The 25,296-nt window shown below is 43.6% G+C and overlaps 1 protein-coding gene across 2 annotated transcripts in view; it reads right to left on the bottom strand.

Moving 5' to 3' along the window:
• The window catches only part of LOC124722977 (high affinity copper uptake protein 1-like), a 156,144-nt gene extending 133,107 nt beyond the window's left edge, over positions 1 to 23,037 (bottom strand). Inside the window, exon 1 of one of the 2 annotated variants that reach the window (XM_047248146.1) lies at positions 22,903 to 23,037. The gene's annotated coding sequence lies outside the window, so the exon portion shown is untranslated. The remainder of the gene's footprint in view (positions 1 to 22,902) is intronic. The other variant, XM_047248145.1, reaches the window with a different exon arrangement.
• Positions 23,038 to 25,296: the final 2,259 nt, after the last annotated feature.

Genomic DNA, 25,296 nt, shown 5'->3' with positions numbered 1-25,296 from the left:
CATGCTACAGTATGAGAAATTAAAGGCGGATAACGGAAGTTATAATAACCTAGTTCAATACTAAATTACATTATTGCTACGTCCTCGTCTGATACTGCGATTTTATTTTCCTTTTTATCATCTTAACAGATTTCACACATTTTATCCATGTCACTACCTTTTTACCTTCACCTACAAATATTTCGTTCCCATTTATATTTATTACCCATGCGTTTCTTCATCGCCTCATTCCCGGCGAAAAGTGTTCTGTTTTCTTGTTTGTTCGTACCCTGTACGATGCCTCTTGCATCATACCGCTTGTAAGTAAGTGCGTCGTGTGTGGGGAATGAGAGTCAGATCAGATACTGACTGACGCATCACTAATACCTACTTCCTTCGTGTGTGTGTGTGTGTGTGTGTGTGTGTGTGTGTGTGTGTGTGTGTGTGTGTGTGTGTGTGTGTAGTTTATGGTCCGTTCTGCAGCAATAGTGCATTTGACTTGAAATTTCAAGCACAGCTGAATAACCTTTTTCCACTGTATATCCACGAAGTCTAGTTTATCTATTATGAGGCAGAACTGCTAGCTTTTACGCACACAATTTAACAAGTCCTTTTATTTTCAAATATATTGCAGAGTACCCCTTGGGCCTCACCTAGATGAAAAAAGCATCTGCCGTTTCCTTCCTATCACTGGTTTGTCTGATAGGTTTGGTAAGCAAGTTACGAAACAGTACATTCAATAACAGGCGCCATAATCACCTAGCCAAGGTTAACCTTGGCACGAACACTTGTCTACACGTAAACCAGACGCGGTCGCAAATGTTACTGCACGCGCTCTTCCTCATAATACACTTGAGCCAAGAACTGTGACACCGAAACGGCGAGTGCAAAATTACGTTGTGAAGCTACAGCTACGAAGAAGGGAGGGCTCAACGAAAGTTGATATGGAATTGACGACGTAAACCTTTGAGCTAACAATTTAAAAATTTTGTTGGCTCACTAACAATAAATAACTACTGTTTGCTAATAACAGATGTCTTGATGAAAGTGACAAGAACTGTCGGAGAGTAAGTGTGAAGGCAAGGGGAGGAAGTTGGCCTAGAAGCAGATGCTATTAGTTTTCATAAAATCAGGGAAAAGCAGCAGCGATTACAGATATCACACACGGCATAAAACTTTTGAAAAAGTGTTAAGGTGTATAAGAGAGCCAAAACTGTCCTCAATCCGAAGATTTGTTTGAACAACGCGGTACTTAACTAAGCATGTTCTTGTTGGAAGTGGTATGCCTTTGGCTTCCTCTTACCTTTCCATCTAACTGATCCACCGAGTTATACTGAGATCTACAGCTTAGTGTGGACTCAGAGACCACGGTGCAGCTTGGCTTTTTAGCATGCAAAAATCAGTCAGGGACGAAAGAAGAGTTAAGTGACTTAAGTTCTAGGATTGACTGAGGATAAAACAGACCTCTGGATTTGTAACATGGCACTTACCCACTGAACCACAAGAGCACGGAATCGCGTAACATGTTTCTATGTAACATATTTGGGTGGGACACTGAAAGAGCAGCAAACACAATAATTAAAAGCTCCATACTGTGAATGATGTAGGTCCACGCAGTAAGCATGAAAAAAGAACCCATAACAATATTTTTCTTGCTGAAAGTGATAAGTTGTTTCCAGTATGGTACTGCGTTAAAAACATTTAAGGCACACCAAAACATCGTATGATGGAAAAGAAAAGCAATGTCCTAGATTTCAGGTAAGTCGGATTGTTCGCCCGAGAAAGGTTGGATGGTCGTACTGAACGATTGCTGGCCCGTTGGTCGTGAGTTATTTGCTATCTACGAATGTTGGTAGCGGCGGTATCAAAGGATGGTTGGTTACATGGAATGAGCATACGAAGCACATGTTTTATCCTGTAATCGAGGGTACTACTCTCTTCGCTTCTTCTCACAAGTCGCCACTGTTAAAGACTCTTGCGAAGGTGACGCTAAAGATGGGTGGATATATAAAACAAGAGTTTAGTTACGACAGTAGATTCTGCTTTGGATTTGTGGTGGTGGTTTTCAAGTGGGCATTCGGCCACGAGAGCGGCAATTATGAGACTTTATCAGGTATCGACGTGCAGGACCAAATCTGGGCAACTGGTCTCGAGAGCAATGGCCTACAATCACCATACACCACAAGTTTGTCAGGGGAACAACCAACACTACAGAATGCATCCATAATATTTTCCGCGCTGTTCTAATGTCTTTGAAACCGCATGAGAAAAATGTGCGACCCGCGTCCGGCCATCCTGATTTAGGTTTTCCGTGATTTCCCTATATCACTTCAGGCAAATGCCGGAATGGGTCCTTTGAAAGGGCACAGCCGACTTCCTTCCCCATCCTTCCCTAATCCGATGGGACCGATGACCTCGCTATTTGGTTCCATCCCCCAAATCAACCAACCAAAAATGTGCGTTTCCAGCAGAACAGCGTCCACGCACACATTTCTCGCGTTACCCCGGGCGCTCTTTAAGATATTCAAGACCGGTCTCCCATTGAGCACGCGAGCGCGTAATTAGACTGCGTCTGCTCATGTATGCATTACTGATAACGCCCCTTGACCATTTGCTACAGTGTAAATAAGGCGCAACACGATCTACCTAACTTATCTGACAGACACTATGAAAAATGCAGAACATCTCGGGCAAACATGCTTAGAAAAATCCAGGGGCCCCATTTATCGATCCTGTAGAAATAGTGAAGATAAAATTAGACTATCAACTGCTCGCGCACAGTTATACAAATCATTCTTCTCACGTTTTACCAGTGAATGGGAGAGAAACCTTAATACAATGACGTAAAAAATCGCAACACCAAAAAATTATTAATGTACAGTAGTGAAATTTCGGGAATGCGTTTGTCTACCGCGTGACCGCTACCGTCACAGGTTCGAATCCTGCCTCGGGCATGGATGTGTGTGATGTCCTTAGGTTAGTTAGGTTTAAGTAGTTCTAAGTTCTAGGGGACTGATGACCTCAGAAGTTAAGTCCCATAGTGCTCAGAGCCATTTGAACCATTTTTTGAACCATTTGTCTACGTAAGATTTAGGTGATAAACACAAGATCACAGGTTAATGTAATGTAAGTGCGAGATAAGCCATTGTAAATGTGAAATGGTGGTAAATTAATAAATGGTGTAACCACCATGTTGTTAAATGCAAGCAGGCAAACGTGAATGCATTGCGTTGTACAGGTGGCGGCCACCGTCAGTTTGTGGATGGAGTTCCATGCCTGCTGCGCTTGGTCGGTCAACACAGGGATGATTAATGCGGATAGTGGATGACGCTGGGGTTGTCGTCCGATGTCCCATATGTGCTCCATTCGAGACGGATCTGCTGATCGAGCAGGCGAAGGCAACTTGACACACTGCAGAGCACGTTCGGTTCCAGCAGCTGTCTGTGGGCGAGCGTTATCCTGTTGGAACGCACCCCATTGAATTTTCTTCAATGACAGCAAGACAGGTCGAATCACCAGATTAACTTAGTTTTGCAGTCAATACGAAATCGCATCCCAGACCACAGCTCCAGGTGTAGGTCCAGTGAGTCTAGCAGACAGACTGGTTGCAAGGTCTCAACTGACCTCCTAACCAACAAGCGGCCATCACTGGCACCAAGGCAGAACCAACTTTCATCAGAAAACACGACAGACCTCCTTCCTGCCCTCAAATGAGCTCCCACTTGACACCACTGAAGTCGCAAATGGCGCTGGTTTGGAGTCGGTGGAATGCACGCTACGGGGTGTCTGGCTCGGAGCTGTTCGTGAAGTAACAGATTCGTAACAATTCGTTGTATCACTGTGGTGCCAACTGGTGCTGCAGATGCTCTATGATGCGCCAGACCCATTCGCCGAACACGCTGGTCTTCCCTCTCGATAGTGCCAATTGACCGTCGGGAGCCCAGTCTTCTTGCGACTGTACATTCTCGTGACAACAGCCGCCAGCAATCATGTACAGTTCCTGCAAAGTCTCTCTGTAATATCACTGAAGGAACAACTAGCTTCGTGTAGCCCTACTGCACGACCTCATTCGAACCAAATGAGGAGTTGAGAATGGGGTCTTCTTGACTAACATCAACTCCCTGCGTCCACTCTCAAAGGTATCTAACGTTCACAACGGTTACCGCGTGTATTCAAAACCTGTTTTGTGCCCTCAAAGTGGCGCTGCTAGCGCTAGTCTTATGCGACTGGGGCGAAATTTGAATAGATGTCCTCTTTCAGATGTAGAAACATGCCCACCAATTTTCGTTTATTTCGCACAACTCCTCCTTGGTGTCGTGATTTTTTTTCCCAACAGTCTATTTAGTACTATTCCGCAACTCTTAAGTGATCCTAAGAGTATAGATTTTAATTGCAGGACTACATTGTAGCCAGACGAAGTTATACAATATACTGAAATTACTGTATAAGACAATTGTCCGTGTGTATAGCCCACTGTTTGTAATGACACAGTGTAAAACTTTTACAGCATGTGAGAAATTTGTCACAGTAGCTCCAGGATGTTCATTGTCCTATTCCTACTGATGTACGATAACTGCAATGGCGATAAACATTTTCTCGTTAAATAAGCAACAAAAACCCTTTTTCGTTGAGTCTCGCGTCTACATAGTAAACAGCGTTCACGGAATAAACTTTGTGTCTAGCTCTACAGCCTTCTCTCTTCGTGCATTCCTGCTTGCCTAGCTGAGGTCGATAACGCATGCTTGAACGGTGGCTCTTAACTCAAGAGGTAGCCGGTTCGAATTATGGTTGTGGAAGAAATTACCATCAGTATTTGGCCGTCACCAGGGAGACGAATGGCAGCATAATATTCCTGGTCGCCAAACTTTGTCCCGGTTAAATTGCAAATTTCTCCGCGGTGTCTCCAAGAGTGATGGTATGTACCACTGCATGCTCTGCATAGAACCAAGCATGTTCCGAAACTATCCCTGACGAATGGCATTTCTTAATCTTACAGGGTTAAAAATTTATCGACAACTGGACAAGAGTAACGACACCCTAAAAATGTTCAGATGACTTGTAGTATGTCGCGTCTGAGTGAGCAGAAGCGGTATCTGCCTTTGAGAAGTAGTGGTGAATATTTTGTGCAGTATGTGGACAGGCATTGCCCTGTCGTATATCTCCTGGAAGGCACAGAAGGAAGTGTGGCGCTTCATGCTCTAACGTGGCTGTCGCAGCAGTTGCTGACCGGACTATTAAAGACAAACCATGACCATAAAGTCTCGCGATCTTACGAGTCCGACGCTGGAGAGAATACATTCAGTCAAAAGCATAATCAAGACTGAAGTGAAACTCACTGAGAAAGACTGTTTCAAATTCGCGCGTCCTTGTTTATACTGAGACTGTTGTGCTGGAGTCGACTTTGGATAGCGGAGTGTAACAAGCACCGGTGAACTAAGGGGGAAAATGACACATCTGTAACAGACCCCCTCATTGTAGCTACAAATTGAAGCTCCACTGTATTTAGTGACATCCAGCAAGGTACGTCATAGTGTGCTAGACTACAGCGTGTGTGTTCCACTGCTGTATTTATGACTTCAAGGTATATCACTGTTGGAGCGTTGAGGCGCTTGCTGATATACGTTTTACGATATGAGTGGCTACATTCACGATGGTCGACTATGCGTCCTGTTCAGATTCCGTAGCTTACGGCCAATAAAACACAGCGAGCGAGCCAGTTATCGAGAGGCGCTCGTTGCGAGTCGGCTACAGTGCGGTAAACATGTGTAGTGGGCAGATAGAAAGCTAGGAGTATTTGTGTTTGGTCAAACTGATAGTCCTTATCAACTAATTCAAATTGTCAGAACATTAGTTCAGACGTGGCAAACACAGAACAATTGTGGCTGAAGCTGAAAGATCCGGGTAAGCACGTTCCAATAAACGTTACAGACGGCAAAGACCGACCGTGGTTTAATGGTGCTGATCTGAGAGTGTTGCGGAAACAGACTGTTACACGCTTACAACAAAAGAGAATGCAGGCAAACTGACAAAAGTTAATAGCAATTAGGGCATCTGAAAGAAGGGCAATGCGTGAAGCTTATATCAATTTACACTGCCAGACCCTGGAGGAAGGTGTCAGAAACTGCTAAGATGATCTGGTCATACATAAAACGACAGGATCTAAACCTTTCAACCAGTATCTTAAGCATCGGTCTGGTGTTTAAACTCAAAACAGCAGACAAAAGCTGAAACTTTTATCCCTGCGGACCTGGAACACAGCGATTCTGATGAATAAGGGATTCCTGGAAACCTTTAGAAAACTCAAATATTAAATTCCACATTTAAAAATGCTTTCAGGCTTGAGGATACAGTACCAATGTTCCGCAGCTGCATAGACTGAACTATGAGATATCGCCGGTACTGGAAAACGAAATTACTTAAAGCTAACAAATCACCAGACCTCGATGGAAATCAGTTAAGGTTTACAATGAATGCGGCGTTGCACTAGTACGTTTCCTAGCCCACATCTAACGCATTGGATTTGCATCCTGTGTGCGTTGGGTTGTAATCACTGATCGACCATTCAGATTTTGAGTTGCTGTGATTTATACACGACTGATTAACGATTCAGAAAGTACAAGTGTTTACATAAAGGTGTTAAAACTATTAAAATATAAAACTGATTTATAATCCAATAATCCGTCACAGATGTATTTAAGTCGATTAGAGACCCACACAACCGGTTTCGCAACTTTTAAGTTCTATCTTCTGGTGTGTGTAAATGCTATGTCATATGGTATACGCATTAGTTACAGAATGCCGCATAGTAACAGTTGGTGTGGCTAGACAGTTCTCAGCGCTCCTCAATTTATGAAAACCATCAATGATGAATGTCGTGTGTGTGTTAAAATCACGAACTGACATCGCTTCACCGATTAAAATATGTTCTTGTCGGCCTATGTCAAGCAACAGCAATGCCCCTCATAAATGTTACCGAGAAAAGTATTTGATCCGAACTGATGAAGCTAAACGCAGAAATGGTTCCTTCGTAAAGGACACGACCTATTTTCTCCTCGATTCTTGGGTGATCTGTGGCATCTCTGTCGAAATAGCACAATGCTGATGCACAAATACGTGTTTCGGAGCACATGGTTCATCGTACATTGTTGAACACTGAGCACCGCAACACACCACACCACACCTACGTGTTCACACGTTGACCCGAAGACATCGCAAATTACGATTGCAGTGGGCACGGGACTATCGATCAATGAAAACGTGTCGGCTCTTCTGGTGAGTAATATTTTTGCTGCACTAGGTAGACGGTCGTCTCCACAGTCAGTCATAGAGGTGAACGGAGGTTCGAAACGTGCAACGCGTTACGGACGCAGACTGTTGGGAGCAATATTATGCCATGGAAGACACTCCTGCGCTTGCATGGGACGTATGGTAGTAATCTAAGGCACGCTGACAGCTGCGAACCACCTGCATCCCTTCATGCTTGTCTTCCCTTACGGCGACGTCATATTTTTCAGCTGTATAACTGTCCTTGTCTCGGAGCCAGAACCGCGCTACAGTGGTTTGGGGAGCATTATAGTGAACTCACGGCGATGTCTCGGCGACCAAATTTGCCTGATATAAATCCTATGGAAGCCATCTGGATCGCTCATCACGTAAGCGGATCAGCGGCCTATTTTCGAATTACATGACCTGTGCATAGACATCTAATGCCACATACCTCCACAAACCTACCAACGAACTGTCTGACCACTGTTACTCAGAATCAGTGACATATTTCGTTCCAAAGACGGACGAACGGGCTATTAAGCGGGGCATAATGTTTTGGCTCATCAGTGTATGTTTCTGTGAGAATAACACCGAAAAAGCAGGGCCATTATCTTCCATTCTAACACAGAAGGATCAGGTTTCCCCGTAGGCACCTACATTGATGAGCCAAACCATTATGTCCACCACCCACCTCAAGAGTGAATAACACCTGGTGACGTCGTTGGCAAATGATGTAAGGAAAGTACACAGGTGGATCAGAAACGAACGGGGTATCATCATGGCGACGACAATGGTTGCAAATGCGGAATCCAATAAGCTAAGCGACTTTGACAAAAGTAAAACTGTTACGGTCCGGCGCGTGGGAAACAGCATCTCGCGGCGAATATGGTCAGCTGTTAGTGCTACTGGCTTAAGCACCTACGGAAGATTGAGATTTTCACTCTGCAACGGAGTGTGCGCTGATACGAACTTCCTGGCACATTAAAACTGTGTGCCGGACCGAGACTCGAACTCGGGATCTTTGTCTTTCGCGAGCAAGCGCTCCATCATCTGAGCTACCCGAGCACGACTCACGCCCCGTCCTCACAGTTTGGAAATTAGGAGACGAGGTACTGGCGGAAGTAAAGCTGTGAGGACGGGGCGTGAGTCGTGCTGGGGTAGCTCATATGGTAGAGCACTTGCCCGCGAAAGGCAACAGTCCCGAGTTCGAGTCTCGGTCCGGCACACAGTTTTAAACTGCCAGGAAGTTTCACCTACGGAAAATGGTTGAAGGATAAAAGAACGGACGCGCAAAATTACAGAGAAATATCCCTAACATCGGTTTAATGCAGAATCTTTGAACATATTCTCAGTTCGAATATCACACTTCTTGTGGATCAAAAAGATTATGTCCATGAATCTGCACGGTATAAACATAAATGACCTGGCAGAACGGGTTGTCGACAACCTGCGGTTGTTTGCTCCTGCTGTGGAGTACGAAGATAAGACGACGTAGACAAAATTTCTAGTTGGTGTGATGAATGGAAGCTTGCCCTAAATGTAGGAAAATGTAATTTGATGCAGATGAGTAGGAAAAACAAATCCATAGTGTTAGATTACAGTATCAGTGGTGTGCTGCTTGACAGTCACGTCGATTAAATATCTAGGCGTAACGTTGAAAAGCAGTATGAAATGGAATGGACATATGAGGATTATATGTAGGGAAGGCGAATAGTAGATGACGGTTTATTGGAAGAATTTTAGGAAGATGTGGTTCATCTCTAAAAGACACCGCATACTGGACACTTGTGCGACCTATTGAGTACAGTTAGTGTTTTGGATCCACACCAGGTCCGATTAAAGGAAGATAGCAAAGCAATTCATAGGGTGCGCTGCTAGATTAGTTACCGATGGTTGCAGAAATACGGAAATAGTTCCAACATGCTTCATGAACTCAAATGGGTATCCCTGAGGGAAGGCGACATTCTTCTCGAGCACTACTGAGAAAATTAAGAGAACCGCCATTTGACGCCGACTGCAGAACGATCTACTGCCATTTACGTACACTATGCGATCAAAAGCATCCAGACACCCCCAAAAACATGTTTTTCACATTAGGTGCACTGTGCTGCCACCTATTCCCAGGTACTCCATATCAGCGACCTCGGTCATTAGACATCGTCAGAGAGCAGAATGGGGCGCTCCGCGTAACTCACGAACGTCGAACGTGGTCAGGTGATTGTCACTTGCGCCATAAGTCTGTACGCGAGATTTCCACACTCCTAAATATCGCTAGGTCCACTGTTTCCGATGTCATAGTGAAGTGGAAACGTGAAGGGACACGTACAAAAGCGTACAGGCCGACCTCGTCCGTAGACTGACAGACCGCCGACAGTTGAAAAGCGTCGTCATGCGTAATAGGCAGACATCTACCCAGACCATCACACAGGAATTCCAAACTGCATCAGGATCCACTGCAAGTACTTTGACAGTTAGGCGGGAGGTGAGAAAACGGATTTCATGGTCGAGCGGCTGCTCATAAGCCACACATGACGCCGGCAAATGCCAAACGACGCCTCGCTTGATGTAAGGAGCCTAAACATCGACGATTTAACAGTGGAAAAACAATGTGGAGTGACGAATCACGGTGCACAACGTGGCGATCCGATGGCAGGGTGTGAGTATGGGGAATGCCCGGTGAACGTCATCTGCCACCTTGTGTAGTGTAAATAGTAAAATTATGAGGCGGTGGTGTTATGGCGCGGTCGTGTTTTTCATGGAGGTAGCTTGCAGCCCTTGTTTTGCGTGGCACTATAACAGCACAGGCCAACATTGATTTTTAAGCACCTTCTTGCTTCCCACTGTTGAGCAATTCGGGGATGGTGACTCCATCTTTCAACACGATCGAGCACCTGTTCATAATGCACGGCTTGTGGCGGATTGGTTACACGACAATAACATCCCTGTAATGGACTGGCCTGCACCGAGTCCTGACCTGAATCCTATAGAACACTTTTCGGATGTCTTGGAACTTCGACTTCGTGCCAGGCATCACCGACCGACATCGATACCTCTCCTCAGTGCAGCACTCCGTGAAGAATGAGCTGCCATTCCCCAAGGCACCTTCCAGCACCTGATTGAACGTATGCCTGTGAGACTGGAAGCTGTGATCAAGGCTAAGAGTGGGCCAACACCATATTGAATTCCAGCATTACCGATGGAGGGCGCCCTGAACTTTTAAGTCATTTTGTCACGTGTCCGGATACTTTTGATCACATAGTGTACATTTTGCGTAAGGACTACGATTAGAGATTAAAGCTCGTACAGAGGCACATACAGTCGTTTTCCCTCGCTCTATTTCAGAGTGCAACAGGAACGGAAGTGACTAGTACTGGTACAGGACACTCTCCGCGATGCACCATACGGTGGCTTGCGGAGTATGTATGAAGATGTAGAAACGAGTACGGGAGAATGTGTTGGACGTCTACACCTTATCACAGCACGTGAAGGTCGAAGACTTGTCCGATCTGTGAAGCAGGGTAGGTGGCTATCTAACGACGTCTACAATGCTCGTGCAGGAACAAGTGTTTCGAATCACACCATTAAGTTCACAATGTTGAACATGGGGCACTGAAACAGGCGGCCCTTTTGTGTACCTATGCTGACCCAACGGCATCGCCAGTTACCGTTGCACTGGGAACGGGATAATAGAGATTGGACTGTCGGTCGTCTCGTCGGTTGTTTCACGTTTCTTTTTACACAGTATAGCTGGCCGTCACCCAGGCAAACGGCTGCTCGAAACGTGCACCGCGCACGGTAGCTGGCTAATTGGGGCAGTATTATGCTATGGGGCAGTCATCTGGGCTTCTGTGAGGCTTGTGGGTAGTAATCGAAGGCACCGTGACAGCTGTGGACTACGTGAACATTGTTGTGGACCACCTTCACCGCTTCATGCTCGAGGTCTTGAACGGGCGGTGGCATCTTCCATGAGGACAACTGCCCGTGCCACAAGGCCAAACTCGTGCGACATTGGTTTGAGGAGCATGATACTGAACTCGCGTTGACGTCTTGGCCATCAAATTCGCCTGATATGACCCCCTCGGTGCACATCTAGGGCGTCATTGTGAGCTGGCTGTGCATCCACAAACTACCGACTCGTAGTTTACGGGAACTGTGTGTTCATACCTGGTGGCACCTACCTGCGGAAATCTACAAAGCACTTGGCGAATAAATGCCACGTAGGATCGCTGCTGTATTTCGTTCTGCAGATGGTCAGCACGGTATCGAGGTGGTGGTCGTAACGCTTTTACTGCTCGTATGTAGAGGAGCAAAATTACTGTGATGCAGTTACCATCGCTGTGAGAAGAGGTCACAGTAGCGTCGTTGTGCTGCTCCTCCAGTGCGTTTAATGAACACACAAAAGATGCGCATCGGCCAACGTTTCATCCTATTCTTCATGCTGTGCCTCACTGTTAGCGTACAACTAACGCTGCCGGAAAAACAAACCGTGAACTGAATCGAGTAGCAGTCAATGCAAACTTTATGGTGAAGAGTAAAGTGAGGATTATTGGTGACAGGAAGTACCGTGAATGAAAGGAAGAAGCATGTTTCCAAACAAGACAAGAAAATAATAGACAAAGAATAACGTAGATATTTCCACTTTCGTGCACTATTTTCAATGCAGTACAGATCCAAAGATCAGTGAGGGTAAGATTCCTTGTACCGAAAGAATCAGAAAATTTCCACGCCAACCTTTAAAGTTTTGTCGGAGGCGTTCGGGTACATATTGTTAATAAATATCAATCAAGGAGCTATCAGTTTTGTCAGCAGTTCCACCAAGCTATGAACATGTCAGCCTCTTAAGAGTCCTATCGGCGACATGAAGACGACTTGTATATCTGTATAGGGTGGGCACGGTTGTTACATTAAACACTGAAGTGTGATTAGTATGTCAAATGAAACTATATGGTTCCAGAGACTTTTCAGTCTCTCCAGTTGTACTGCAATAACACCTCTGCAATGTACGGAATGGGGATCCCACCTGAAACCCGGGCATAGGTGCTTCAATCAAACAAAACTGTTTCCAGGTCCCGACCTTTGTACAAATTTTCATTCGTCTCTTCGGAATGCTTATATAAATCAGATGTTTGAGACTTGTTAACATCTCTGGAACCATACAGTTTAATTTGATTATAGCACGGTGGGCTGAGGTGTGAATGGGAATTTGGATTGAGGAGGGAGACCTGCTAGGGCAGTTTCATTCTTCGCTTCAGTCTTCACACATACATACATAAACTACTGGCCTTTAACATTGCTACACCAAGAAGAAATGCAGATGATAAACGGGTATTCATTGGACAAATATATTATACTAGAACTGACATGTGATTACATTTTCAAGCAATTTGGGTGCATAGATCCTGAGAAATCAGTAGCCAGATCAACCACCTCTGGCCGTAATAACGGCCTTGATACGCCTGGGCATTGAGTCAAACAGAGCTTGGATGGCGTGTACAGGTATAGCTGCCCATGCAGCTTCAACACGATACCACAGCTCATCAAGAGTAGTGATTGGCGTATTGTGACGAACCAGTTGCTCGGGACCGTTGACCAGACGTTTTCAATCGGTGAGAGATCTGGAGAATGTGCTGGCCAGGGCAGCAGTCGAACATTTTCTGTATACAGAAAGGCCCGTACAGGACTTGCAACATGCGGTCGTGCACTATCCTGCTGAAATGTGGGGTTTCGCAGGGATCGAATGAAGGGTAGAGCCACGGGTCGTAACACATCTTAAATGCTACGTTCACTGTTCAAACTGACGTCAATGCGAATAAGAGGTGACCGAGACGTGTAACCAATGGCACCCCATACAATCACACCGGGTGATATGCCACTATGGCAATGGCGGATACACGCTTCCAAGGTGCGTTCACCGCGATGTCGCCAAACATGGATCCGACCATCATGATGCTGTAAATAGAGTCTGGATTCATCCGAAAAAATGACTTTTTACAATTCGTGCACCCACCAAACGACGTCGAACTGTTCGTGCAGATGGTTATTGTTTTGCAAACGTCCCCATCTGTTGACTCAGGGATCGAGACGAAGCTGCACGATCCGTTACAGTCATGGGGGATAAGATGCCTGTCATCTCGGCTGCTAGTGATACGAGGCCATTGGGATCCAGCACGGCGTTCCGTATTACCCTCCTGAACCCACCGAATCCATATTCTGCTAACAGTCATTGGATCTCGACCAACGCGAGCAGCAATGTCGCGATACGATAAACCGCAATCTCGATAGGCTACAATCTGACCTTTATCAAAGTCGGAAACGTGATGGTACGCTCTTCTCCTCCTTACACGAGGCATCACAGCAACGTTTCACCAGGCAACACCGGTCAACTGCTGTTCGTGTATGAGAAATCTGTTGGAAACTTTCCTCGTGTCAGCACGTTGTAGGTGTCGCCTCCGGCGTCAACCTTGTGTGAATGCTTTGAAAAGCTAATCATTTGCATATCACAGCATCTTCTTCCTGTCGGTTAAATTTCGCGTCTGTAGCACGTCATCTTTGTGGTGTAGCAATTTTAATGGCCAGTAGTGTACATACATACATACGTATGATTCAGTTCTGACCAGTTAAAAAGAATAGAAGCGGATTCAGAGGTTAGCGTGTTTGACGTTGTACTGGAAAGTTGTGTATTTCTCAGAATATAAAAGTCTTTCCCTTGATGATAAGACAAGTGGAACATTGCCGCGATTGTTGCCTAATGTGTGTATTCGGCATATGGCGCCGGCTGTTAGTTTCAATCTCTCGAAGCGTCGTCTGCAGTGCGGTGGCCACTGAAAACGCTGGCTAATACAGCTTGACTGGCAATGTAGCAGCGCGCCACACGGAGAAATTTTTCCGCCCTCGCACAGGGTGTCCCTTTAGAAAGAGCGATTTCAATCCTTTAGGGAGCGAAAGGCTATTTACAGTTTGTACAGAAACCAGATGGCAGTTATAAGAGTCGAGGGGCATGAAAGGGAAGCAGTGGTTGGGAAGGGAGTGAGACAGGGCTGTAGCCTCTCCCCAATGTTATTCAATTTGTATATCGAGCAAGCAGTAAAGGAAACAAAAGAAAAATTCGGAGTAGGTATTAAAATCCATGGAGAAGAAATAAAAGCTTTGAGGTTTGCCGATGACATTGTAATTCTGTCAGACAGCAAAGGACTTGGAAGAGCAGTTGAACGGAATGGACAGTGTCTTGAAGGGAGGATATAAGATGAACATCAACAAAAGCAAAACGAGGATAATGGAATGTAGTCGAATTAAGTCGGGTGATGCTGAGGGAATTAGATTAGGAAATGAGACACTTAAAAGTAGTAAAGGAGTTTTGCTATTTGGGGAGAAAAATAACTGATGATGGTTGAAGTAGAGAAGGTATAAAATGTAGACTGGCAATGGCAAGGAAAGCGTTTCTGAAGAAGAGAAATTTGTTAACATCGAGTATAGATTTAAGTCAGGAAGTCGTTTCTGAAAGTATTTGTGTGGAGTGTAGCCATGTATGGAAGTGAAACACGGATGATAAATAGTTTAGACAAGAAGAGAATAGAAGCTTTCGAAATGTGGTGCTACAAAAGATGCTGAAGATCAGATGGGTAGATTACGTAACTAATGAGGAAGTATTGAATAGAATTGGGGAGAAGAGTAGTTTATGGCACAACTTGACGCGAAGAAGGGACCGGTTGGTAGGACGTGTTCTGAGGCATCAAGGGATCACAAATTTAGCATTGGAGGGCAGCGTGGAGGGTAAAAATCGTAGAGGGAGACCAAGAGATGAATACACTAAGCAGATTCAGAAGTATGTAGGTTGCAGTAAGTACTGGGAGATGATGAAGCTTGCACAGGATAGAGTAGCATGGAGAGCAGCATCAAACCAGTCTCAGGACTGAAGACCACAACAACAACAGTCGCTGAAAGCTTCACATTTTTCGTCTGTTTTCCTCTACTTATGTGATCTTCAGATTTGTCTACATCTATGCTCTAAAAATCAATAGTGTCTTGTGTAGGACACTTTTCTTGTACCATATATTAGGGTTTCCTCCAGTTCAGTTTACAGGGGAAATGTCGGAAGACACACTGTATGGCTATGTTAGTGCTCATGGGTCTAAATTCATAAACTTCACGAGGCCTGAAGAAATGGTCAGGAGCCTGCTTCATAATATTTTCGGATTACATCCCGAAACCAGATTCATTACGTTACTAAATTGGTTTTCACGAAATAATAAGCATCTTTGAGTCTCCGAAAACATTGATAATAAAACATTGTTTTGGCAATGCACAAGTCACACACATTTTGCCATACAGGCTGCCCTTCTTTGTATAGCCTCATCGAGCAGTGTTAGCTCCTATCGATCGTTGGCGCTCCAGCAATATTCTTGTGTAGGTCGTACTACATATTCACACGCTTTCGAAGACACGTTACAGTTTCTCATCACCCAATAAATGAACCTAAGCCTGCCTTGTATTTCTTGTACGATCCCTATCAACAATAATTTCATTTCATAATCCCTAACATTCCAAGTTCCACGTTGATACACAGGGTGAATACAGCATTTACTGGATTTATAGAAATAAGTGTCTAAAATTTCAAAATTCTTGTCTTCACAGATACTGACAAAAATGTACACAATTTTCAGGAAATGCAATTTGAAGTCCAACCAAACGTTTTTTTTTTTCTTATGACGTCTCTTCAGAAGGCCCCAGATTTGTACTCAGGAGTACTCTTTTCCTGCAAGGCTTCCCTTCTGGTTTTGTTTTTTCTGCCTTCTTTCCTTTACCAGGTCTTCGATGACTTTCCAGCTGCAGAGAGGCGTTGTAAATCTTTTTCTTAAGACGTCTTGAGTTAAATTTCCTATCATAAAGTCCATTCTCTCTAATACCTTCATCTTATATTCCCGTTATTAATACAAGAACTGCCTCATAAGAGTGAATTTAGAGACCCATTTGGATTCTAGGTTTTTCCATGAACACACGCTTTTAGAAGTTCAGTATCGGCCAGGAACCTGTAAGTGGTCTTTACAACATCCAAGATACAATTTAGAAGCCTCTCCTTGTGAATGTGGGGTTTTTATCCCTCTGAGCCTGTAGATATCTATACTACACCAGCTAATGTGGCACAGATGATGAATGGTATGTTCATTTGCTGACACCATGTGAAAATATGTAGCCCATACTGCACTTCTTAGGTCACTTGCACTGGATATGTTCTGTCTAATGCCTTGACATAATACGGTTGAAGAGTGTCTACCATCTTCTTAGAGAGTCAGTTGTGATCACCAATGCCCTTTTCATTTTCATCTTCCAACTTTTTACCCTTCAGTCACAGATCTATGAAACCAAAGATGTATCCCGTGCACGTTTGCTTGAAAGTAATCCACAGAATCGTCGTTCACCGAGCTAATATTGAAGTGTTCCTTCAAAAAGTGTGGTGCCAGGAAGGTAGCGATACACACAAATCTTTCAGGCACTTCGGATGTGGTTTCATCACTGAAACTCTGGGTACTTTTGTCCGTGAGTTCTACAAATAAATAAAAAATCGGAATTTGATATTTTCGGTCAATTTCATGAACGTCCTCCCTTAAACGTGAAATTCAAAACTTTAGCCTTCCTCTCGCTGTCTTCTGTTGCCACCCGACACTGGTCCATGAGTGAGTGGATAGAAGCTTTCGACCCGCTTAGTGATTTTCTCGGGTTCTCTACAACAAATTTCGCTGTGGAATGACTGTGGAATAACTGTGGAAGTTGTATGCTTCACGCACTGGTCTTCTTTCGGACGCACGGATTTCTACTAACTTTCGCCTGTCAACATTTGTGCGCTCTTTTTGTGAACCGAGGATGCAACAGTCTGTTTCCTCAGCATTTTCCGAATTTGATTAATTAAACCACAGAGGGTCCTTTCTATCCTTAATCCACTTACTTAACACATACGTCTCCAGAGGACCCATTTTAAACTTTGCCCATAATCCCTCAACGTTCGTCATAATGTAGCTAAATGAATTCCACTCATTGTCTTAGTCGGATGCCAACAACTGCTTATCTGCTCCTTCTAGCATAAACACTCTCCTGGCCTTCTTGACAGATTTATTTAACTTTAGTAACCATCGTCTCTGGTATCATGATCACTAATCCCTGGTTCTATACTGACTGTCGGTAAGGTCAAGCCTATCTGTAGCTAAAAGATCTAAAATATTTCAACTGCGTGTGGGTTCCTTAACTAGTTGTTTAAGACAGTTTTCCGAAAACTTGTCCACAAATACTTCACAAGACTGACTGTCTGTACCAGCTGCAGTGAATCCATATACTTTCACATATCCTGTAAACTGAATCATTTCACAACACTTCGACAAAAATTCGTTCAAACGATCTACGGAACCTGTAACTAGCCTAACCAACCAGCTAGCATACTAGTTGCTCTAGCTTGTGCATTAAAGGATTATAGAAGAGGCCATGCACCTCTCAAATTTTAGACGCGAGATGGGATGCTAATTTCCGTGTCAAGCGTAGGCTGTATTGGGGCTTGGGAAGGATGTCTGCAACTTAAAGGATTATAGATATCCACGATGAAATATTTCGTCATGGCAACGCTATGCGGGGTGAACTATGGGCGACAAGCGGAAAAAAATGACATACATTGCACGCTAGTAACAGACTACTTAGTATGATCGCACACGTTGTGAATTGAAATTTTAAGACACCGTGGACACTTTTGGATAACTACTTAAGTACGGCTAGATGAATGGCATATTAGACGCTGGAGGTGAGTCAATAGTAAAATGTTAGTCGTGGGTAGTTCACGGCTGTGGCGAAGATTCCAGGAGTAAGGAAACATTCGTCCATTCGTCGGCGGTACAGGCAAGATTGACAGTATTAGCACCAAATGCCAAGATCGTTACCTTGCCGTATGTACTCAGAAACTTACAACCAACTCGTCTACCTTCGTTACAAACCAGCGGCATCCTCTCTGACACACACACACACACACACACACACACACACACACACACACACACACCCTGTGAGACTGTACAATCGGCTTCGATAAGTTGCTCTGTCTGCAGTTGCATGCACCTCACACAGAGGCACCAATGGCATGGTAAATGTGGTGCCTTGTCACAGTGACTAGATTCAGGAACACCAGTATCCAATTCATGGACGGATCGCTATTTACAGTGTCGTGTGATCCTCTTCCTCCGTCCAGCTGGCGTGCCCCATGCATACATTACAGCTTGGGCAATACTGAAGAAAAGACACTCGTTAAGTACAATATACACTCGAAGACGAAATAACGAACCACGAAGGAATAATTCGAATGGGATGGAATATGTAAATGTGATGTACTTCTACAGACAAACAAATGTAAATTTTTCAAATGATTTATTCAAGTGTACATGCTTCGCAAATTGAGCAAGTCAGTAACAAGTTGGTCCACCTCTAGCCCTTATGCAAGCAATTATTCGGCTTGGCATGACTGGTTGTCGGATGTCCTCCTGAGGGATAAAGTGCAAATTCTGTCCAACTGGCGCGTTAGGTCAAAAGGTCACAATCCCGACATGGTTGGAGGGTCCGGCGATAATTCACCAAACGTTCTCAGCTATGGAGATACACAGCGACCTTGCTGGCCAAGCTAGTGTTTGGCAAGCACCAAGACAAGCAGCAGAAACACTCACTGTGTGCGGGCGGGCATTATCTCGCTGAAATGTAGGCTCAGGATGGCCTGCCATGAAGGACAAGAAGACGGGTCCTGCTATGAAAAGAAATGGCACCCCAGACCTTTACTCCTGGTGGTATGGTGGGCGAGAGTCAGATTGGTATCCCACCGCTTTCCAGGGCGTCTCCAGCCTGGAGTAGAATTGTCTCCGTGATGAGCCCTGGTGACGTTCCGGGTAGCGGTGGGGTATCAGCCACACTGTAGCCTGTCACGAGTGACGATCTAGAGTGAGAGTTCATTTCATAGCACGTCCCCTTTGGTTGTCATCTACGGTATTCTTGCAGCGCAGCGGTACGTCGATGATATTCTACCCCCGTTTTGTTGCTCTTCATGGCAAGCCACCCTGGGCTTACGTTACAGAAACATAATGCCCGACCGCACACGGTGAGAGTTTCTGCTGCTTGACTTTGCGCTTGTTGAACCCTACCTTAGCCAGTAAGATCACCTGATCTCTCCCCAACTGAGAATGGTTGGAGCATTATGGGCAGGGCACTCCAGCCAGCTCGGAATTTGCACAATCTACCGCGTCAGTTGGTCAGAATTTGGCTCGATATCCCTCAGGAGGACATCCAACGATTCTACCAATCAGTGCCAAGTCGAATAACTGCTCGCATAAGAATCAGAGGTGGACCAAAGCGTTATTGACCTGCTCAGCTTATGAAGCTCTTTCTCTTGAATAAATCACCCTATTTATCTGAAATTGCAATAATTTGTATGTACATGTACATCACTCCTACAGATTTACATCCCATTAGGGTAATTCCTTCGTGTCAGTCAAATTTTTTTTGTCTTAATGTAAAATTACATATACCGGGTGATCAAAAAGTCAGTATAAATTTGAAAACTTAATAAACCACGGAATAATGCTTGGAATGACATGGGGTTTTATTAGAGCAAAAAACCAAAGTTCACAAAATGTCCGACAGATGGCGCTGGACAGCTGGTAACTGCTACTGTGACGGGTGAGAGATACGCCGATATGTTACAGAATCGCATCATCCCCAGCCTGGTTGATAAACACCTGCTGGAACGTACGATGTTTATGCAGGATGGCGCTCCATCCCATATTGCTAGACGCGTGAAACATCTCTTGCGCGCGTCGTTTGGTGATTATCGTGTGTTCAGCCGCCACTTTCGTCATGCTTGGCCTCCCAGGTCCCCAGACCTCAGTCCGTGCGATTATTGGCTTTGGGGTTACCTGAAGTCGCAAGTGTATCGTGATCGATCGACATCTCTAGGGATGCTGAAAGACAACATCCGATGCCAATGCCTCACCATAACTCCGGACATGCGTTACAGTGCTGTTCACAACATTATTCCTCGACTACAGCTATTGTTTAGGAATGATGGTGGACATATTGAGCATTTCCTGTAAAGAACATCATCTTTGGTTTGTCTTACTTTGTTATGCTAATTATTGGTATTCTTATCAGATGAAGCGCCATCTGTCGGACATTTTTTGAACGTTTGTATTTTTTTGGTTCTAATAAAACCCCATGTCATTCCAAGGATGTGTGTCAATTTGTACCTCTCTGTCTACATTATTCCGTGATTTATTCAGTTTTCAAATTTATACTGACTTTTTGATCACCCGGTACACTTCAATTTAAGCATATGTATATGTGATAACTGTATATTGTGAGTTGCTCATCGGACTGCTTTCAGAAAAAACCCAAAGTTTCGCGTTGAATTTTACAGCCGACACAGTGGTTGGAAATCTGCTATTTTCCATATCTCTTCCAGATGAAAAGGAAGATTACTTTTTGATAAATTCCTACTTAAAATCATACCTGCTCGCTCCTCACTTCAGGGCTTAAAAATAATTATGAAATGCCCAGTAGATGTATGCACACATCCTCAAGCTGCCACTAATTTTGTGAGCATTCACTGACAGATTGGAGGAAGGCTGATAAGCACCGTTGACCGCTACAGACTCAGTGACATGTCGGCTCTCTCTCTCTCTCTCTCTCTCTCTCTCTCTCCCCCCCTCCCTCCCTCTCTCTCTCTCTCTCTCCCTCCCTCCCTCCCTCCCTCCCTCCCTCCTCCTCCCCCCCCCCCGTATTTGATTGTCATCCTATCGCTCATCGAATTTTTGGTCAACAGACATGATCTGTCATGTAGCCTGAAATTTTCGCTCCCCTAATATGCAACGCAGTTTTAGTTATAATTCATTAAAAGTACAAGGTAACTCAGAAAAACTGTATTACACAACAGACAAATCTTCGACAAATGTTTTGATGCGTTTTGTGTACGTACTGGGTGTCCCAGAGGAATGGTCAATATTAAAGGATATGATTGGTACGATCGATCACTCCTGATGCAAAAGTGTCTAGTAAACATGGGCTCTAAACAGCATACCTTAAGAGCTGTGAGTACTACTTCGATACTGTGAAATAGATCTCTTCCAATGCAAGCTCTTTCTTTCCATATTTTGAGAGTAGGTAGTATGGGCAGAAACAAGAAAAAATTGTCAAGTAAACTTTGGCCCCAAAATACACACCTTAGAGGTAAAACTTCAACAGAACAGATGTTTCGCAGTGGCGAAGATGACAGTGCTCATAGCTATTAAGATATGTACTTTACGGTCCATGTTTACTGGACTTCCGTTCACGTGTTGGTCCATACTACAACCTTTAAAAACATGGAAAGCAAACAGCTTCGTTCACAGTATCAAAGGATAGTGCGTGCTCATATTTCTTAAGGGATATCTTTTACAGCCCATGCTTAGAAGACTTTTTTTTGCTTCCTATGATTGTTCCTGTCATATCTCTGAATATTGGTCAGTCCTCTTAGGGCACCCTGTATACTGGTATTGTTAATAAACTATGAAAATATGCAGGATTGGGGGGGGGGGGGGAGAATTAAGAGGGAGAGTTAATGGAGAATATAATCTGAAACAACTCTTAAATTATGAAAGGCACAGTTGTGACTGTCTAATTGCATATCACATTTTGTGAAATTATTAAAATGTTGTACCATGTGCCACTTCATACATAAACAATTCACTTTTTGCGAAACACATACGAATCAACTGGTTTTCCAGCCTTCGACAATAAGGAATGTACTTGTACAGTGAAGACTGTAACTTTCGAGAGGGGCAAGAAGCTGATGGTCCACACAGTAATATAGTAAGAGAATAAGAAGTTCCTCATATAAAGACAATTACAGAATGTCACATTTCTCAGTGCCTAGACTCTAAATAAAGCGAAATATACTATTCACATGCAATGAGAATAAAATTCCTCTAATAATGCTTGTATTATAATAACGCAAAGTTTTCTTCACATAAAACCACAGAAGGAACTGAAATATGAGTAATGCTATTGACGGTGATAATGGCGTAGTCCAGTTAACACAATGTAGCACTTATTTATAACAGAGGAGAACGAAAATTTGTGAACATATGCTCATAGTTTACTGTACAAACTGTCGATATTTTCTTCTACCCACTCACGCAAAACATATGCTAACTGTACGTCTTTTTACATAAACCTGTGTGAACTAGTAATTAAGATATCACCAAAGTTCTCCTCCCAATTATGACTAAATCTGGATCAAAAACTGCAGTAGTAAATCTAGGTTTCAATACGTGACAACCATACATTGGAAATATCAACAATAACTTAGCTACACGACGACAACAATAAAATTACGCACCTACACATCTCGTTTTCCTAATCTTATCACAAAAAGACACGCGCGGAAAGTAATAACATCACTGAAAGATACGTGGATCGTCCGTTTGGTTTTTATGAATTGTCAGTGAATAACGATTCACAAAATTTCCATATTTACACTAAATGCATTTCTGTAATTAAGAACGAAACGATGAGGTACTGTTGTCGGCAACATAAAACTCTGTGGCATCGTCTCATCAGGTTATGAACAGTGGATCAAACATTAAGTAAAAATTACAATGAACTCGCCTTTAAATGCAATGGATTCAGCACGTCCTGGCTAACTCTGGCAGCCACAAGAGGCAACGATGCATGTAAGGCACTTGTCACAAACTAAACTACGCTCACTCCTTTTCACATTATTTCCCCCACCTGGTAACCATCGCTCCCCACAGATCACAATACACTTATCGATATCTATGACTGTTAGGGTCGACTGTTGGAATATCGATTAAGGAAGATAATCACTGGTTTAAAGTCGATTCAAACCGCACGGTAACGGATTCGAATACAACGGTGGACAACGTCAGAGCCAAATAGAGGTAGCTCGAGCGACACTTTAAGGTGCTAAGCGCAACGGAACGTTACGTCAAAACATTCCACAACGCGTGTCCAATGGCAGCATTCACACAAGCCACCAGCGGCACGGAGCGGGACATTATTGTCAACGTGCCTCGGGAAGAAACTTTTGACTTTGGCGTTGCTGCGGCGGAAAGGTGTCGTGTGGGAACATCGGAAGTTACGCTATTTTCACTGCCCTTTCATTCATTTTTTAAAAGTGTTTTTGTGCTTTTGCGTCTTCCTAGTCTCTATTTCATTCTTTTGCTTTGTTTTTGTGACAAATTGCAAATATTCCATGATGACTTGATAATTTTACCGCTGAGTGTTCTTGTGCAATACTGGCCAGATATCTGAAAGTGAAAAATGATATAGGTTGTACAATAACTGAGCAGAGCTGATGCCTAGACTGTGTATAAATAACAGCATAAATTGCTAAAGCAATTTCCATCATATAACCTTTTTTGTGAAAAATCAGCTCTATTGAACGAGAAAATAGTTTCTTCTGGCATCTATTACATAGGGAAAGAACCGCAATGGATAAGGTAAACAGGCTTTGTATATTACCTTATAAATATGATTTGATGTGTTTGTATGTATATATTTTCGCTAGCAAATAAATGTCGATGTTTTGAAATATTAATCCACTTATCAGCAACTTACCATACGAACATGAACATCCATAATGAAATTTGTTTTGACCATTAACATTATCGGTTGTTGTTCATTAATTTCAATACGATAACTTACTGGTTTTTCGTATAACTGATGACATAGCTCTTAAATAACATACCATGCATACACCTATCTCTGGTGGTTAGGTCTGAAATCATCACCTCACAGAGAAGGAAGCAGTTTCTTTCATTATGTGCTATATGAAGTGAAATGGTACCGACAGCTCCAGTTTTTGCATTTATAGTTCACACCGTGCACTGATTCTAACAATTTTATTAACTGTTGTTTTACTGTTACAAATGCAGTAGTACAGTTAACCTAATATCTCCGAAATTCCTAATATTAATGCAATGATTGTCGTTTCTATATGTGGATAAGTGAAACATATTGGCAGTTCTTATTACAAGCAACAGAATTACAGTTCAGCGACTATCTGTTTTTGATGCATTCCGAGTCTCTTACTTCACCAATTGTACATGAGTAGAAGACAAAATCAGTTGGCAGACAGCTTTCGTTTTCTGACGATTCCTCAATAATACATGTTAGATGTTTTAATATGCTTTGAGGAAAGCATATTCGTGCCATCAGGTGTACAACTGTATGTTTGTTCTCTACCAGTTAGGATTATTACAATCTTTTCTTGGGAGAAAACGGTAAGGTACCAAAAAGAAGAATATAGAATGTGCACAAGCCTAATAGAAAATGAATTAAAAGACGTCATTTTTAAAACCATAGGACTTACAATCTACGTCAGTGGATCAAACATACATTTTCGTCATACAAGAACCAACCAAAAGTAGAACATACACACTGATGAGCAAAACATTATGACTATATGCTTAATAGCTTATTTCTCTGTCTTTTGAACGAAATGCATCACTGGTTCTGCGTATTAGGGATCCGAAAGGTTGATAATGTAATTCGCCTGTGATGACGCCTGATAGCGACCCAGATGGCTATCATAGGATTTACATTAGGCAAATTTGGTCACTGAGACGTTGTGAGTTCACTAATGCTCCTCAAACCACTGTAGTACGGTTCTGGCTCTGAGAGACAGACAATTATACTCCTGAAAGATGATATCACCATCAGGGAAGACACCTAGCATGAACGGATGCAGGTGGTTCACAGGTGTCAGTGTGTCTTCGATTACTACCACAGGTCCCATGCAACGCAGGAGAATTCTCCCATAGCATTTCGAGTCGCTGTTCGCCTCGATGACGGAGTTTATGGAGACAACCATCGACCTAGTGTAGGAAGAATGTGATTCACCAGAAGAGCCAACACGTTTCCATTGACCGACGGTCGAATTAAGACGGCCTCAAGCCCACTGCAATCGTAATTTAAAATTTCGTCAGTCAACATGTGAACACGTAGGTGCAGTCTGCTGTACAGCTCCACGTTCAACAA

Source organism: Schistocerca piceifrons, chromosome X, assembly GCF_021461385.2.
Source record: "Schistocerca piceifrons isolate TAMUIC-IGC-003096 chromosome X, iqSchPice1.1, whole genome shotgun sequence".
Lineage (NCBI taxonomy): Eukaryota > Metazoa > Arthropoda > Insecta > Orthoptera > Acrididae > Schistocerca > Schistocerca piceifrons.
This window is presented reverse-complemented; position numbering and strand designations above follow the sequence as displayed.